Here is a 16815-nt window from a genome sequence, read left to right as displayed (position 1 = left end):
TTCTGTATTGCAGCTATTTTTGTCATCTCAGGAGTCCACTGAAAATAAAATCCCATATCTCACGGGGTCTCCTACTAATATTTTACAAATAAACATACATACAGTTTCCAATCTGTGGTCAAAGGATTACAAAGTTCAAAGTATAAAATGTCTGAATAAAAATAACTAGTAATACACTGCATGGGGGAGGAACATTTACACAGTATTTTTCTATACTCAGATTTTTCTATTGCACAGCCATCCTGCTTCTTTGTAGCACAAAACACCTGTTTTGTGTGGCAAACTCCAGCTGCTGTCCCCTCTCTTATTCGCTTACACTGATAGGCCAAGTTTCAAATGTTGTAATAAGGAATTAAAACAGAAGCCTTGGTTCATATAACTAGTTGTTTATAAGACAGGTATTCATAAAATTGAGGTTCTATTGTAATTAGTTTTTCACATACACAATTCCACTATGTCCCACAGTTATGTTATATGATCATAAATGGGAGGGAAGGTGTTCGAGGTGAGGCAGTCCACAACATAATCTTTGTATTAAAGTGTGTTTGCAATACGAAAAAGCTTGAGAAACCCTGTGGAATCCATCTGATTTAGAAATTGACAGTGAATTACATGGAAGCAACTAATACAATATTTTTATTATTTAAGAATAAAGTGCTATTTGTACCATGATAGATGGTTGTTAGTCCAATGGAAATATTTGTTATATGTTTCTTCTATTCTTCAGGAACTTTATGCACCTTGGTGATCTTTACAACTGGATACACAGTTCTGTGTACTCTCAAATTGAACAGTTATTTTGAGTTTGTTGCAGGTCTATTGCTTACTATTCTATCAGGTTAAATTGTCAAAATGCAGTTTAGGAGGAGAATGCAGACAGCTTTTGTATCAGCGCATAAGAAATATACGAAACAATGACTAATCCATGTAGAGCAAATATACTTTAAAAATAAAAATGAAAATATTTGTTTGTGAAGAGAGGGAAGCTGGGAAGTGGAAATTAAGGTTATACATAAAGTTAAGTCATAACTGGTCCACTCTATAGGGTTGACACAACTGATTAAACTGAAGGTTTTATATATAATCAACTAGCCCCTCAACCTTTTCCATTCTTCCTACAATTGTCCAATGTGCCTTCAAGCCTACATTAAAGGAATTCTGTTCCAGCTGCTAATGTCCTTGGCCAGCTTGTGCTACCTGCTGGCCTCCTTACTGATGTACAAGTTACTATGTCATGCGCATAGAGACACTGCAAATCCTGCAGCTCCTCAGATCACAACTGGCTTCTGGGTATCCTTCATTCTATGACAGACAACCACAAAACAGCTGCCTAGCTGTCAAAACCCTCTTGTGCTTATCCCCCTCCCTGTGACAATATTTTTAAAATCATAGTATGGACACCATAAAACAAACTAATATTATGTATGACTTGATCCGGCTATGACTAAACTAACTCTCTGCATCCAAGTGATGATACAATGTTACATTCTTTACAGAAGACAAAGTTTACACTCTTCCAGAAACTAAAGAGGTTCTAATTAGCTACACCATTTTTATGAGAAATAACAAATATGTGGGGTAGGGAGAGCAGGGGAGGAGGGGGAAGTGGATTGAGGTTGCAGTCCTCAAACCTGTGGTTTGCCCTATACTAACTCTGCTGAGGTCTAATGCCTCCAAGCTCTCGTCTCCATGTTAACATGGCTCTAACACAGCAAAGCTAGCATGAGTTTGCCATGTGGTTGTTGCTCCTAGGACCTTCCTGTTGGAGAAAGAGGGTTCAGAGCACTTAGAGAGAAACAATAGCATACATTATTCTGATATAGTCTGCATTCACCCCAGCAGGGAATGACCAAGAGGTTGAAAGGAGACATTCTCCATGGCATTGTCTGCCTCAACCCTTTCACACCTGACTGATCCTGAAATCACAAAACATGTACAGCAGGGTTTCTACAGAATCAGGAATTGACATTGTGAAGGAGACATTCCTCAATTGCATGTCCCCTTCACTATTTTTAATCTAACAAGATTTTAACCCCTCCATCTAAAAAGCAGAAGGAATGATTTGGCCCACACAATAAGATCCATTCAGTTGACCCAAAGAATATAAACATAGAAAGTTATTAAAGAATCATCCTTAAGCAGAAGGAAAAGTTACCATACTATTAATTTTACTTATAAACGAAGTCTAAAATTTAACTCTCAGATGATTTTGCATTTTCTTCATATAACTGAACTTAGTATAATGCAATAAAGTGAATCTATAAAATTATGTAACTAGTTAGCACACAACTTGTAGCTCAGCTGAAATGGTTTGATGGAACATGAACCAGTTCAGGTTGGACTGAAACCAGTTACTAAATAAAAAGCAAAAGCATTCCGTTCCAGTAATGATTGGATTGGTAGTGTGACCTTGAAGTGCCTCGTGCCTGGTTAGTTAATAATATATGTCAGCTTGATCTTCTGTGTAACAGTTAACATGGTAAACTAGCTATTACATAGGTGGTCAAATTCACCCTCATTAACCATCACTAAAACAAGCCTGAATACAGATTATCCTCGTCAGAGGTCATGATTGAACACATTAAACTGTTCATTTAATTTTGTAAACAGGTGTAATATGCTTTCTGGGACTATGGAGATTTGACTGAAGGATGACTCAAACTTTTCCCTTTTGATCTACATGTCACCAATGTGCATGGCTCATATTACAAGAGATGCATAATAGAATTCTTGCAATTCTAGACCACAACTCTTTTTCTGAATAAAATCCGCCTGTTGAATCCACAAGGTAAGTTGAGTCTTATGGCAGAAATGGTGACTCAAACACACAAAGTTTCTAAAAATGGATGCATGTATTTTTATCCAACCTAGCAGTCCGTCTGAATATACCTCTATTCCACATCCTCCCATGCCAGACCTAGTAAGTGCCCATGCAAATGACATTTCAGTCCAAGAACGAGCAGCTAGTATATAACTGTCACCAAAGAGGTGGACTGTATTTGCGTGTACAGACACGTAAGAGTCATAGTGTGAATTACAGCAATCCGGAATGTTAAGTGGACACTCTCTGGATGGGTATGTCTTCTGATATCTAACAAAACTAGGTTCCAAACTTGGAGGTGTAGTCAAAATCCACAAGTGAAATCCTGGCTCCAGTGAAGTCAATAGCAAATCTCCCACTGACTTCAGTGAGGGCAGAATTTCACTACTTAAGTTTCATCCAAAACAAAAGGAAATGTACCTTCTGTGTTCTCTTTGCTTCATTTTACCAATATATCCATCAACTCCTCCAGTGACAGGAAGACACTCAACAAAACACAACACAAATGTAAATAGTCTTAACCCTGGAAACTGCATACCTTGTTTACGAGCCAGGAGAAGAAAGTGGTCTGTTAACTATTATCTAACACCATATGTGAGGTATTAGCTAACCCCATATGACACTTCTTCAACCTGAGTTTCCCTCCTCCCCCCACACCTTGCTTCCATTGTTATTGTTGGATGCTTTCAAGTGTTTTTAACTGCGCCCTGACAGTCACTGGTCAAATGTATGAACTGACCCAATCTCTGTGACCTTACATGATGTTTCAATGAATTTCATATGTGGCATTATATGCTGCCTAAGAGGGCTTGAAATATACACTTGCCAGCCGGGAGTGGTAAACTCGCTCATGAGCATGGTGGTGGTGATGGTGGTTGGAAGGGGGAGGGGGGGCGGAGGGAAGGCAGGGAAGTACTAAATCATCAATTTCTGCCGAATTTAAACTTTCATGAAGTTTCTGGCCCTTGTAAATGTGAACCTAGTGTAAATCAATCATCTGCTGTCTTTCTACAGTACCTGTGCTTCTGCCCATGCCACAGGTTTGATAAGCAGCAAAAGAGTGAAATTAACAAGACTGGTCAGATTTACATCTGTCATTCAGAATTTTGCAGAGACCATACTATGGAACATCAGCCAGGAGGCTCAAGAAGAGGGAGAAAATACAAAAAGCTCCTTTCATTCCAGCTATTAAAGAGGATGGAGAAGCTTTACGTTTATATGACACCTCCTTGCCAGAGGCGGATATGAAAGCACACCCATGTAGAAATCTCAGCATCTACCCCCTCCTCCATTTTACCTTTAGTGTTTGCTAACAATATGTCACTGACCATGCTGAAGGCCAGGAGATCAAATTTTCAATGCTGGTTATCAACCCATTTGTAAGTAAAATATCTTTAACTGGCCACTGAGCATTCAACACAGTCACAACAAAGAAAAATAAAATCTCAGGTAAATATTCTTTAAAAATCAGTACTGACCTAACTGAAAATTCAGCTGATGAAGTGAATTAACTTGTTCAAGCTAAAAACATATTTTTAAAAAAATACCTTCACTGAAATTTCTACATATTAATTTTAAATTCTGAAAGTTAAAAAAGCCAATACCTCATTATTATTGCATTATTACACTATTTATAAAAAATAGAACTCAGAAATCAGATAAACTAACAGTAGGGCTTTAACTGATGTACAGAGAATTGGGCAAATGGCACCTTTTACAGAATTGCTCATTTGTACCCTGTATTTTGCACTTCTATATCGTTGCCTTGAATAGTGTGTGTTTCATTGTTTAGAAATTGCCTTTGACATGATAAATACGGAGAAATGCAGCTAACTTTATTATACTAAGGTAACAAAACAGAAGAGGGAAGCCACTTGCTTGGGGGGTACATAGCAAGCAAGACCCATTGTTGTTCTTTATTTGCATGGTGGTAGTGCCCAAAAGCCCAGTCAGGCACTATAAACACAGGAAGATATGGCCTACCCTAAAGAGCTTACAATCTAATTTGAGACAAGGCACAAGTGACAGTAACAGTAAGAGGGAAGACAAAGGTAGTAGATTACATAGTTACACAGGGTAGCATTGTGTACAATGTGATGGTTGCATTACATGTACACTCAAAGAGAGGGGAACTAAGGAATCACTCTTCAATGTACTGGGTTCATTAATAATAGGAAGCAAACTTTAAAAATATTGCTAAACAAGTTTTTCCCAATTATTAACAAGTGAGGCAGAAGTTACCAAAATATAAGTGAATATAGTGGGTCAAATTCAGAGATTAGTGTATAATGTTCAGCCCTAGCTTAGGGTACTGATGGATACCATATAAGAATCTAGATAGATAAAGATTATATGTAAGCTACTATAAGTTTAAGAATGTCTAAACTGGTATAATGTACACTTTTCTGGCTCCCTCACATTCATGTTGCACCAGTTTAGACCCCCTCACCAACATACAACTTACAAATACGCCTAATACTTCATTTCTAAATTTGGCCTACAGATTCTGAGCATGGTGTAATTCACACAGAGTGGCCAGAAGACTGGAGAGTAGCAAAAAAAAGCAACTAACAGAAAGGAGTAAGAACATGTGAATTAAAGCAGAATACATCTTTTTGTGGCTTCTCAGCATGGCAATTCCACTGAATGAGACATCCTTACTTACACCCATCTACTGGTGTGAGTGAGTATAAGTTTAGCAGAGTTCAAGTTTTACCACTTTACACATCTCCTCAAGAAGGCTCAATATGTGCTGCAAACACTACATTATTAGATGCTATCTACAAAAAAAAAATTCGGAAGACTTCATTAAGCTACAGAAGTGGTAAGAAACTGCATCCCACAATTTTGCTATAGGTATGAAAAGCAAAGATACTGTAGATTTATTTTTAAAGGTATTTTGTCATTTTTACCATAACTGTATACTTAATTTTAGTCATGCAAAAACGCTGTGTTTTGGTATGAAACAGGTAAAAAAAGAAATCCTAATTTGTCAGTTATACATACCCACAATAGAGTATTTATAACAGAACCTGGCTGTTATCTTAAATATGAAGAGGCTACTGCCTCTCTATTAGCCCATCAGTCCCAATAATTAGGGGAATATAATACATACAAGTCTTCCAGTCCACTAGATTCTTGTACTCTCTTTGCTACTTATGAGAGAATAATTAGCTCTATCTGCTTTGACCCCAGTTTCTTCCAGCTAGACTTGCAGCAAGGAATAAAACAACTGACCAACAAAAATGCAAGGTAATATATGTTCCAAAACAAAGCTCAGCTGCAAAATAATTAACAAACCAAACAAAATTTGCATAATAGTTAAAACTGAAATGGCAGTACATTAAACCAAACTAAAAATGTGAGAATTTCTTAAACCAAACAATTAATTCAGCTATTGAGATTAGCAATGATATACTTAAATAAGAGTAAATAATGTAAAGATATAAAGCAGATATATAAAAGTGGAAACCACATCTGCAATACAAGCACAGCTAATAAATAAATGAGTATGTTTTAAATTTTAAGTAAACTGTGACTGCATACTGCGTAAATACATATTTGTTATGGAACAGTCTATTATTCTAAAATCTTTACTGTAAGTAGTTAGAAGGAAAACATCTTGCTATATGGAGATGCATAGAATAAAGATAGAAAAATCTTGATTTACAATAAGAATCAAAATTATAAATTATATATTATATATATATATTTAATATGTGAATAAATCAATGCTTTTTAGCTTTTTTTCTTATTGTATTTGAAATAGTATAGCACCCTCTGGTGCATCTGCTAGAGGAAATGTAACAGATTAAAAATGGGCACCAGTCATTGTTCTCAACACCGGCGCAGAAAGTCAAAATCTAGAAAGCTCTAGTTCTCATATCCCAATTCTTTCTTTCCAAATGTGTAAAATTAAGAATATTTTAACTTGTAACAGTTAATATTCAATAAAATGAAAAGAATAAAGATGTCCCACAGATCAATAGACACTGTAAATAAAAGATGGAAGCTTAAGATGTATTTAATGTTCCTATTTACAGTTCAGTGGTATAAAAATTAAGTCATAACAAGTCAGATTTTAAAAAGCCACAAGTCAGTTGTCTAGCAAAACAAGTTTTTACATCAAACTGCAATTTGCTACTTTTCTTGCAAGCCAGCTATTAGAATTATTCAGCCTACTTGTATTCAAAAGCTGCTAACTTATATTGCTCGACAATGCTTTCCTTTCCTCCATTTAAAAGTTTGGTAAGCGGATTATCCAAAAATTTAATACATGAATGTGTTATGAGGAGCCATTTAAGACTCTGATAAAACTATACCACATATTATAATGTACCCAGTCACTGGGAAAATAATTACCTATAAAAGAGTAGATTTTGCTAATGACAAAAGCAGAAGATGCCACCTGCTTTAGACAGGACTTTGTGAGCCACTGGAAGTCCCAGCACAATGCACTAGAAATGAAAGTGACACCTGTTTAAAGCAGCCATCTGTCCCTAACAAGCTAAATTTAGTCAAATTAGTCTATCCACTTAATCTTACATTTCCAAAATGTGTGTGTACATTCAACTTGCAAGCAAAGAAAAACTATAACCACTGTTAACACCACCTTTATTAAAAGACATATAAATAATGTCAAACTTATAATTGGTGGAAAAAACATGCAATTTTAAACATGCAGATTTTTAAAAGTTTATTTACTTAGAGGAGGCTCAAAAATTAATAGTTTAATTCATTATTTAAAAACACACTTCTTGGTACTCTAATTAGAGTCTATATTAATCTGACATGGAACCTGATTTAAAACTCGCTCTCTAGCTCTATAATAACTTTGAAAGTTGGCTTTTATTCTCTGTATATTTGTGTTGCATTTACAACCTGTAATCTCAATTCAAAACAAACTTAAAAAAAAATCAGAACACGTTATATATGTTGAAAAAGCCTGTTCTCTTGTTAATATTACACGTCAATGTCTGCTGTTGGTAGGCCTCCTTTGTGGTTTGCATGAAAAAGCATCCCTCAATTTTGAATATGAAAAGGAAATAATTTAATGACAGAAGAGGGAGGAAAAACCCTGAAAATCAGTAACACTCACTACACCACAAAGTAACCACTATGATAAAAATGTGCAACATTTTGGATTCCTTAACCATACTAAGCACACCTGGTTCTGTTCCAGGTAAGGACAAAGAAAAATATGTCATCCTTCCCTTTCAGTGTGATGTTTATTAAGTTAAAAGAAATAGTAACATTTTTATTTCCGAGAACTGTATTGTTATAGCTAACAAATTGCTATATTTAGGGAGAGAAGAAAATATACAGTAGTAACTAAACAAGGCCCAGTTACCCGAGGAGATGAAGAAAACAAGGATTTTAAACTATATAAAAATGGAAGGTCATGGACTCCTATTTTATTTCTTTTGAATACATTGCCAAAAAAATATCTGTCTACTCCAGCACAATGCAAGTTAGCTAACACACCAGGGCACAGAACTCACAAAAACTCAATGAAGCTATGTGCAAGTGTATTAAAATGCATTTTTAATCACACTTGTTCAGCTATGTACTCTAAACCACAAACACATAAATAAAAATCACAAACCATTTTATTATCAAAAGGCTGTCTGACATCGCAAACATCTGGTATTCTGATAGCTGAAGGCACTGGGGAATCAAAATGCATAATGAAGATCCCATCTATGAAACATTAAAACGTTAAGGTGGGAACAAATTGTTAATGTTGCTTTTCTTTGTAAAAGTCTGTGATGCTGGCTGATGTGACATGGCACTATTTTCAATTACCTCATGCAACAGCTCCTTTAAAGTAAATGTGGTGAGGAATACTAAAAAACTTTTTGTGATACAAAACAGCTTTTTTTAAATACAGTCTTTAAAAAATAAAGATTTCTGCTTCCACAGCCAGCTCACTTTTCTTTGCTAATTTAGGCTTTGATCCTGAAAGCTGTTCTACCCAGGCAGATCTCTAGACCCATCCAGAACTCCACCATCAATGAGGCTCTTTGCTGGTGTAGGGAGTCCAACCCACACAGTGCTGCTTGCAGAATTGGGGCATTACCATGAAGGCAATATTAGATGTGTGGAATGAACTAACAAATAATGAATCACAAAAGTAAATTCAGTGACAAAATCTAATAATTGTTATATTATAGAAATTAATTCACTAAGATTTATATGCAACAACTCTACTATATAACATATTGAACACATAGTTACGAACTGACTTCTCTGAAGTCAGTAATTTTTAACATATTTGGAACTTATCTGATCACAGTACCTATGCTAGGAGAAAGGAAAATAAGTCATTCCTCCTTTTAAATATAAAGTATATTAAGTTAAATGAAAGCAACATTTTTATTACTGATGACTGTTTTATTGTTCAGGATGAAAACTTTGACAAGCCCACAAATGAGAATTTTGAGACCTTTGGTGGTTCATTGAAATGTATCATTTCAGTTACATGGACTATATATGAAAACATACTTAGAAAGTAAAACTGCAAGAGACATAATAAGCCTTAGTTCAAAAATTAATATAAGTATCACTAATGCATTAATTATCTAACCTCCTCTGCACTTGACAATCCCCAGAATAATTGACACTGTCACATTCTTCAGAGGTTGCTCTGTCAAATAAATCAATATCTTTCTGTCGGCGTTGTTATGAGGAACAAGATTGTAGTCAATGCAGGGCTTAAATATAAAGGTGGAAAAAAGTATCTTCAAAATTAATATCAACAAAAATATCTTGTAAAACACTATCATTTTCCTTCGAATTACATTAAATATTGGAATGAGGAAATAACACTTAAAATCATCTGTATAAAAAAAAACTTGTAAATTCTAGAGACTGTTTAATTAACTGAGACTTGATTTGACATCACGGCGGGGGGGGGGGGGGGGGGGGGAGAATTGGCTATAAAAATGTTAAAGAAATTCCCCATGATACCCCATGAAGGTATCAAATACACACCTTACGTCCAGAAAAACAAGTGAATAAATTGATGGTATATGCTGAGAAGCCAAATCCCTAAAGCTTAAACAATCAAAAAGAAGATGAAATATACATACATTTCAAGTTCATAAGATTCATACATTCTTTATGAACTTTACTTCAATTTCAGCATTCTCCAGAAAAAGAAGACCCACCAAAAAAAAAATCCTCTAAAAGTACAGTAGCTTTGACAAATAAAATTGCAAAGCAAGTCTTCTTAACGTTTTCTTCTCTCTTTCATGTATCTGATCTACACAAAGTCTCTCATTCATAATGAAAAATAACTAAAATTCCCTTCACTGTGGGAAACTTAAGGAAACTGAAATGAATTCTCTACCCCAAACATCTCTACATGGAAGATAACACACTAGATAAACTACAAACCCAACAACACACATGCACTGTATCCAAATTAAATCACAAGTACAAAAACAGCATAAAAAAAAATCTTTCCCAGCAGCTGGACAGCAAAGCAAAACCGCTACTGTCTGTGGTGGTTGGTGGGCGGGGGCGACTATTGGGTGAATAGAAAAACAATTTACAGTACAAAGAAAATACAGTTTTCCCAAAAATAAACAATTAAACTAATGACGGTTAAAGGAGGAAATGATCTGGCCACAGAATTGGGGCTTCACAGAAGAGGGCTATGGATTGTGTGAGTATCACCAGAAGAGATAAAAAGTTCACAAACACCTAAATCTGATAACCAGTCTCATAACCCCAGAACAAGGCCCCTAGAAGTGAAGAGGAGAAATATTCCCTGGTGGTTGGTGTGTTGTAGAATCCATGCCTGGGTTTTCGCTAAAGCAGGTACCATCAGACAGGGCTCATCAACACCTCATCTCCTCTCCTCTAACAATTCTCCTCTAGTGTACCCGGAGGCCAAGGAGATACCTGCCCACCCTCTCCAGAACCGTCCCGCAGACCAGACGCGTGACTCTCTATTCCCCCCAACCCCCACTTCCCAGCCCTCAGCCAACACCACATTCCCCATCCACCATCAAAGTACAACCAAGGGGGGTGGGACAACCAGTCAGTAGGGAGACACGCGTTACAGCCTCAGCCTCCGGCTACATCTCAATCAACGGGGCAGCGCAGCCCGGGGACCGCGGGGCCGGAGTGCACGGAACAATCATAGTCACCTGGGCTGTGCAGGGCTGTCGTGTTGCTGTTGTTGTTGCTCTTGCTGGTGGATGTTGTTGTTGTTGTGGGTGATGATGAGGAAGGGGGTGAGGATGGGGGTGAGGAGCAGCAGCAGGAGGAGGAGGAGGAGGAGAGGAGCGGTTGTTGTTGATGGGTAACAGTCGCCAGGACTACGGTGACTATGGCGCTTGATTCACAAGGCAACGGTTGCTATAACTCACAAAAGGGAGAGAGCGAGCGAGAGAGGAGGAGGCGGCGGCCCAGCCTGAGAGGCCCGGAAGAGGCGGGGCCATCGCATGACTGACACCTCCCGTCCCGGCGGCGGTGGGAGGGGATTCGGCTCCCTCACAGGCAGGAGGGGAGCGCAACCTGTCTCTCACTGAACGCGGGGTGGGGTCGGGCTGAGCGCTCCACGCCTTGGGGCGCGCGCACAGGCGGGTGTCGGTGAGCACAATGCGGTGTCCGCGGGAGGGCGGTTCGCGGGGAGAGTTACTCCGCTCAACAGGCGCAACTACCGAGCGCCGATAACCGCCTTGCGCGACTAGGGGGCGTGGCTACACCTGGCTCCCGCGTGCACGAGCTACGCGGCGGGCCGGCTCCGCCATCATTTCCGGCTATGGGGGAGAGGCGGAGGAAAGTCCCGGATGTGGGTAGGTGAGAGATTCGCTCGGGGATCTCTAACCACCTCCGTCCCGAGGAAGCAGTTGTAGAGCGGGGCACGGAGGAAGTCCCGCCTCGTGCCCGATTCCTCTAGCGCCATGAAAACGGCGGTCTGGAGGCGCCATCTTAGAGGGAGGACAGGGGATCGCAGGTTCTCCGCACTCAGCGTCTTGTAATCGCCGCCGCGGGCACAGCCTGTGACTAGCCAGTCCCTGGGTGCACGGCCCGGGTACACTCGCCTTACCGCCGCATGCACTGACCCTGCTACCTGCCGGCACCCCCGACCACACACAGCCCTCGTATCCACCGTGCAACCCGCCTACACGCGCCTCTCACCCCCACGCGGAGCCATCCCACAGCCTTCGCCCTGCAACTTGCCTACACCCCCTTGTCACCCCTACACTGACTCTTCAGCTCACCAACTGTGGTACACCTGTCCCAACTCTCTCCACACCCATCTCTAGCAATCCACATACACCAACCTGCAATCCACATATACGTTGCCCTACAACTCACTTGCACACCCACACCTCCCACCTCTGCACCTGTCCTGCAATCAACATACACATCCCTTACCCTACTCCCACCTGCATTCCCAGTGTGCACATGCCTGACCCTACACCAACCGGCAACCGTGCTACTGCCCCCCCCCCACACTCCTCACTCCTACACCAGCACTTTCATTTACCTACACCCCAGGTTTGCCCATCTTGCAACCCACATACCCCACTCTAGCCCTCTCCTGCACACCACCTACCTCAACACGCATGTTTTGTGGCCCATCTGCATCTCTACAGCCCCTACCTATACCATGCCCTGTAGCCATCTGTTCATCACCTATATCCTCTACCTGCCACGCTCCTTGCAACTTACCTACAACCCCTCTATACACACCCCGTGTAATTCACTGACAGCCCAAATATATCCTGTTCCCCCACACACATCCTGTAACCCACCTCCATCCTCTACTCTTCCTGTAACCTACCTACAACCCTATGCACACAACCTCTATTTACCCTGTAACCCAGGTACTCTCTACACACATTCCCAATCATGCACCCTGTAATCCACCTACTGAGAACCCATGTACACTGTAACGTATTTACTGGTTCCTCTAACATTTCTGCTGCATACAATCTGTAAACCAGGTACACTCTAGAAACTTCCACTAACTCCCCCCACATACGCATCCTGAATCCTTATGCATAGCCTGTAACCAGCCTATATCCTCACAAGCATTTTGTACCAATAGGCACAATCTGTAATCCACCTACTCCCTCCCCACACACAGCCTCTATCCTTAGAACATATTATACCCCTGCAGAAGACTTTTACCATCTTGCATTTCCACACACCATGTCTCCAAACAAACTTTAATCCACTTTACTCAGCTTGTATTCTCTGTATCTCCCTAACTACATTGCACAAGGAACAAAATTTTTCACAGCCCTGGGTGATGTAGCTAGGTTGATCTAATTTTTAAGTGTAGACCAGATCTAAGACCTACAGTAACTGGCTGGTGGAGACTTTTTCAGTTAAGAAATAATATTCAGGAATTAGTCAAACTGTCACTGCGATCAAGTTGAAGATTTGGATTATTTGCCAAAATAGAGCCTTATCCTGAGATGTTGAGCAAACGCTGCTCCTGTTGTCTTCAGGGGCTCCACAAGAGTGCAGCATTCAGGTTGGTGATACAGCAGAGCACTGCAGAAGCTTATCTTCAGTTCCATAAAGTTTACAGGTCGGATGGTGGTCCGCAATACAGCCTCTACACCAGGGGTCGGCAGCCTTTCAGAAGTGTTGTGCCGAGTCTTCATTTCTTCACTCTAATTTAAGGTTTTGCATGCCAGTAATACATTTTACATTTTTAGAAGGTCCCTTTCTATAAGTTTATAATATATAACTAAATTATTGTTGTATGTAAAGTAAATAAGGTTTTAAAAATGTTGAAGAAGCTTCATGTAAAATTAAATTAAAACGCAGAGCCCCCCCCCGACTGGTGGCCAGGACCTGGGCACTGTGAGTGCCACTGAAAATCAGCTCGCGTGCCACCTTCGGCATGCATGCCATAGGTTTCCTACCCCTGCTCTATGCCACTCCAGGCTGCCAAGGATTTGTCCATCTTACTGGAATCCCGAGGTCATGTAGGCCCAGCAGTGAGGTGGCCAGGGCACAGTTGCAATCCAACTATTCCTCTCTGATAGACAGGCCCCTCAATGCTGTTACCTGTTGGTATAATTTAGAGCCTGGGGGAGTAAAGTGACCCTCCTGACATTATGACTCTTGGGGGAAGGAGAACAGTCACCATTCACCTGCTGTTTCCCATTGCAAGCAAATAGGCAGAGAAGGATGGGAATAGGAGGAACCCTGGTTCTGCCCCCTGCTACACCTCTACCCCGATATAACATGACCCTATATAACACAAATTTGGATATAATGCAATAAAGTAGCACTCCGGGAGGACAGGGCTGCGCACTCCAGCAGATCAAAGCAAGTTCAATATAATGCAATTTCACCTATAACATGGTAAGATTTTTTGGCTCCCAAGGACAGCGTTACATTGGAGTAGACATGTAGTTGGCTGAGTGGCACAGGGGAGAGTAAGTGAAGGTCTGCACTGTAGCTGGAGTATAGTTTCCAGTTTGGTAGATGTACACACACTAGCTTTGATCAAGCTAGCACACAAAAAATAGCAGTGTAGCTGTGATGGTGCAGGAGTTTGGCTCAGGCTAGCCACCTGAGTACAATCCCATCCAAGATTCTAGGTACATATTTGGGCAGCTAGCCTGAGTTGCCACCAGTGCTGCTGTGACTACGCTGCTATATTAAGCACACTAGTTCAGTCAAAGCTAACGTGTACATCTACCCAAGCTGGAAATTATACCTCTAGGTTCAGCATAGCCATAATTTAAGGAGCTTAAATAGAAGGAATAGAATAATTTACTCCTTCCCCAGAGTAATGTGGGAGCAGGGGAGAAATTTGTTCTCTTGTCAGCTGCTGAGGTGTTGCAGTTATGTGCCTCCCCTTACCCAGATTAGATTATATGGATACAAGCTGAATGTGAGCAATCACCATGCTACCAGAAAACCAGGAAGCTTTTTGACAAATGTCATTTGTGGATGCTCCCCCCAGTGATCTGTCTGGAAAGTATCACAGTTTCTCTTTGGATAAAGTTTTTATAGTTAAAGAAAACAAACTTCTAATAGAAATAATGTTTTTTAAATACAAGAATCTATCCACCCTGAACAATAGACACAGCTGTTCTTAATTTAAACTCAACATGTAAACATATACATTTTTTAGCCAAATTACGCTCTTAATTACACACATACAACTCTCCATTGAAATCAAATGGGCATAATTAATCCCTACCCTAGGGTCTTTTGGCAGGCTCTGCATTTGCAACCAAAATCTATGTTTGTAGCTTGCATTTTATATTGTATGTTTAACAGAATATGGGAATGCTGAGGCAATATACTACATTTTATTTCTTCAGCACCTCAGCATAACTCTATTGAAGCACAGGCCAGAGTTCAATATTTTCAGAAAGCTGTTAGAGTTAAACCACAGGGCTATTGAATGTAAAACCTTGACAAGTAGGTGTTAACGGTTCCCAGTCAACTTCAAAGAAAGAACCACATAGTTTAGTAAACAAACATTCAAAGCACGCAAAATACAAATAGTATTTAAATTGTAAATAATATTTAGAATACTATGAGTAGCTTTTAAACAAAAGCTAGTAGACAAATCTACATGTGTTCCAGATATAGCCTCTACCCATCCTTTGTTGCTGTTAGATATTTAAAATTTAAATGCAAGGTTTCAACATAACATTTACACTCCTATACTTTAGCACACACATATAAATACATTCCCCTCTGGTCTTCTTTCAGAGATGATTTCTCAGTCTTTATTGTGTGATCATAATATGTAATGTCTAGCACCGGAACTCTTCAGAACTTGAAAAGAATGGTAGAATTTCAGTCCTTTTCCAGACAATACAGAATGCTTTCAAACAGTCTGTGGTCGCCACAGCTAACAATATTCCAGCCATGGGTTAATAGTTGACAAATTCTCAGATTCTGGTGAAACAAAGTTGTAGCCTATATCTAAAGTAGTACAGGTGTTGGAATCAGTATAAGATCCACTCCCTGAATTTCTATAAGACTTTCAATCTGTAGAACACTTTGTTCTCCCCACAAAACCTGCTAAGATAGGTAAGAATGTACAACCCTCATCTCACTCCTTTGTTCTCTCTCTGAGACAGAATCCCAGATTAAAGCAGTTAGCTAATAGCTAAAAGTAAGTTCCATGGGCTCTGTAACATATATAGGTATGAAATGCTTCCTTGCCACTCTCCCTCTAGGTCTAGCAGAAGGTGTAGTTTCTGCCTCAGTAATCAAACTGATAAGAACAGATTTAAATTTTTTATTAAAGCTAATGTTGAAAAAATTTATAATACACAGGTTAAGAAAAGAGTCTCTGTACATCTGGGTATAGTGCTTAGATTATCCACAAATACAAAGTTTGTTTTAAAAGTCAGAAGATACATATAGTGGATGATCAGGAATAACCCACGTTTTGGTGAATAAATGTAATAATACAGTTAGATATTAACATTCAAATATCCACTCTCCCTCTAGGTCTGTAATACATACCACACTATATCAAACATTATCCTGCTTCCGTCGTAACTAAAGCTGGAATAGTACTCACCTGTATCCAAAGTGGTACACGTAGACAAGGCCTTGTCTACACTACAAAGTTTTGTCGACAAAAGTGATGTAGAAACTCAGAAATCGACATAATAAAAATCGGAGTGTTATGTTCACACTCGCTGCCTCTGTCTGCAGGGTGTGTTCACAGTTGAGGCACTGACATCGACAGTGTGAGCAATGCACTGTGGGTACCTATCCCACTCATCTTGGGACTGGGCTCAGTGTCCCGTGGTGCATTGTTTTGTGTTTCAGCGCTCCATGGGCTTCAGGCTGTCTTTCGCTGCATTTTTCAATGGCCCTTTTTGCTCTGCACCTCAGCAGCTTTGTGAGAAGAGATGGAGCCCACACTGCTCTTCTATGCTCTGTTAACTGTCATGAAGACGTTGTGGATGGCAATGCAGTTAATTGCAAAGTTCCTAACTGAAGAAGACTCCCAGTCGCCTGACATGGAATATAGG

General features: G+C 39.8%; 3 protein-coding genes across 10 annotated transcripts in view; 2 read left to right on the top strand and 1 right to left on the bottom strand.

Annotated features, from left to right (window-relative positions):
* The window catches only part of RFX3 (regulatory factor X3), a 253853-nt gene extending 242669 nt beyond the window's left edge, over positions 1 to 11184 (bottom strand). For 2 of the 7 annotated variants that reach the window (XM_050944274.1, XM_050944280.1), the window contains exon 1: positions 10978 to 11060. The gene's annotated coding sequence lies outside the window, so the exon portion shown is untranslated. Of the gene's footprint in view, positions 1 to 10977 lie in introns of all 7 variants that reach the window. The other 5 variants (XM_050944281.1, XM_050944275.1, XM_050944277.1 and 2 more) reach the window with 5 other exon arrangements.
* LOC127046791 (uncharacterized) overlaps positions 1 to 16815 on the top strand; it is a 541802-nt gene that overhangs the window by 298675 nt on the left and 226312 nt on the right. The window lies entirely within an intron of this gene.
* The window catches only part of LOC127046786 (uncharacterized), a 396910-nt gene that overhangs the window by 317932 nt on the left and 62163 nt on the right, over positions 1 to 16815 (top strand). The gene's annotated exons all lie outside the window — the stretch shown is intronic.

Source organism: Gopherus flavomarginatus, chromosome 3 (assembly GCF_025201925.1).
Source record: "Gopherus flavomarginatus isolate rGopFla2 chromosome 3, rGopFla2.mat.asm, whole genome shotgun sequence".
NCBI lineage: Eukaryota > Metazoa > Chordata > Testudines > Testudinidae > Gopherus > Gopherus flavomarginatus.
This window is presented reverse-complemented; position numbering and strand designations above follow the sequence as displayed.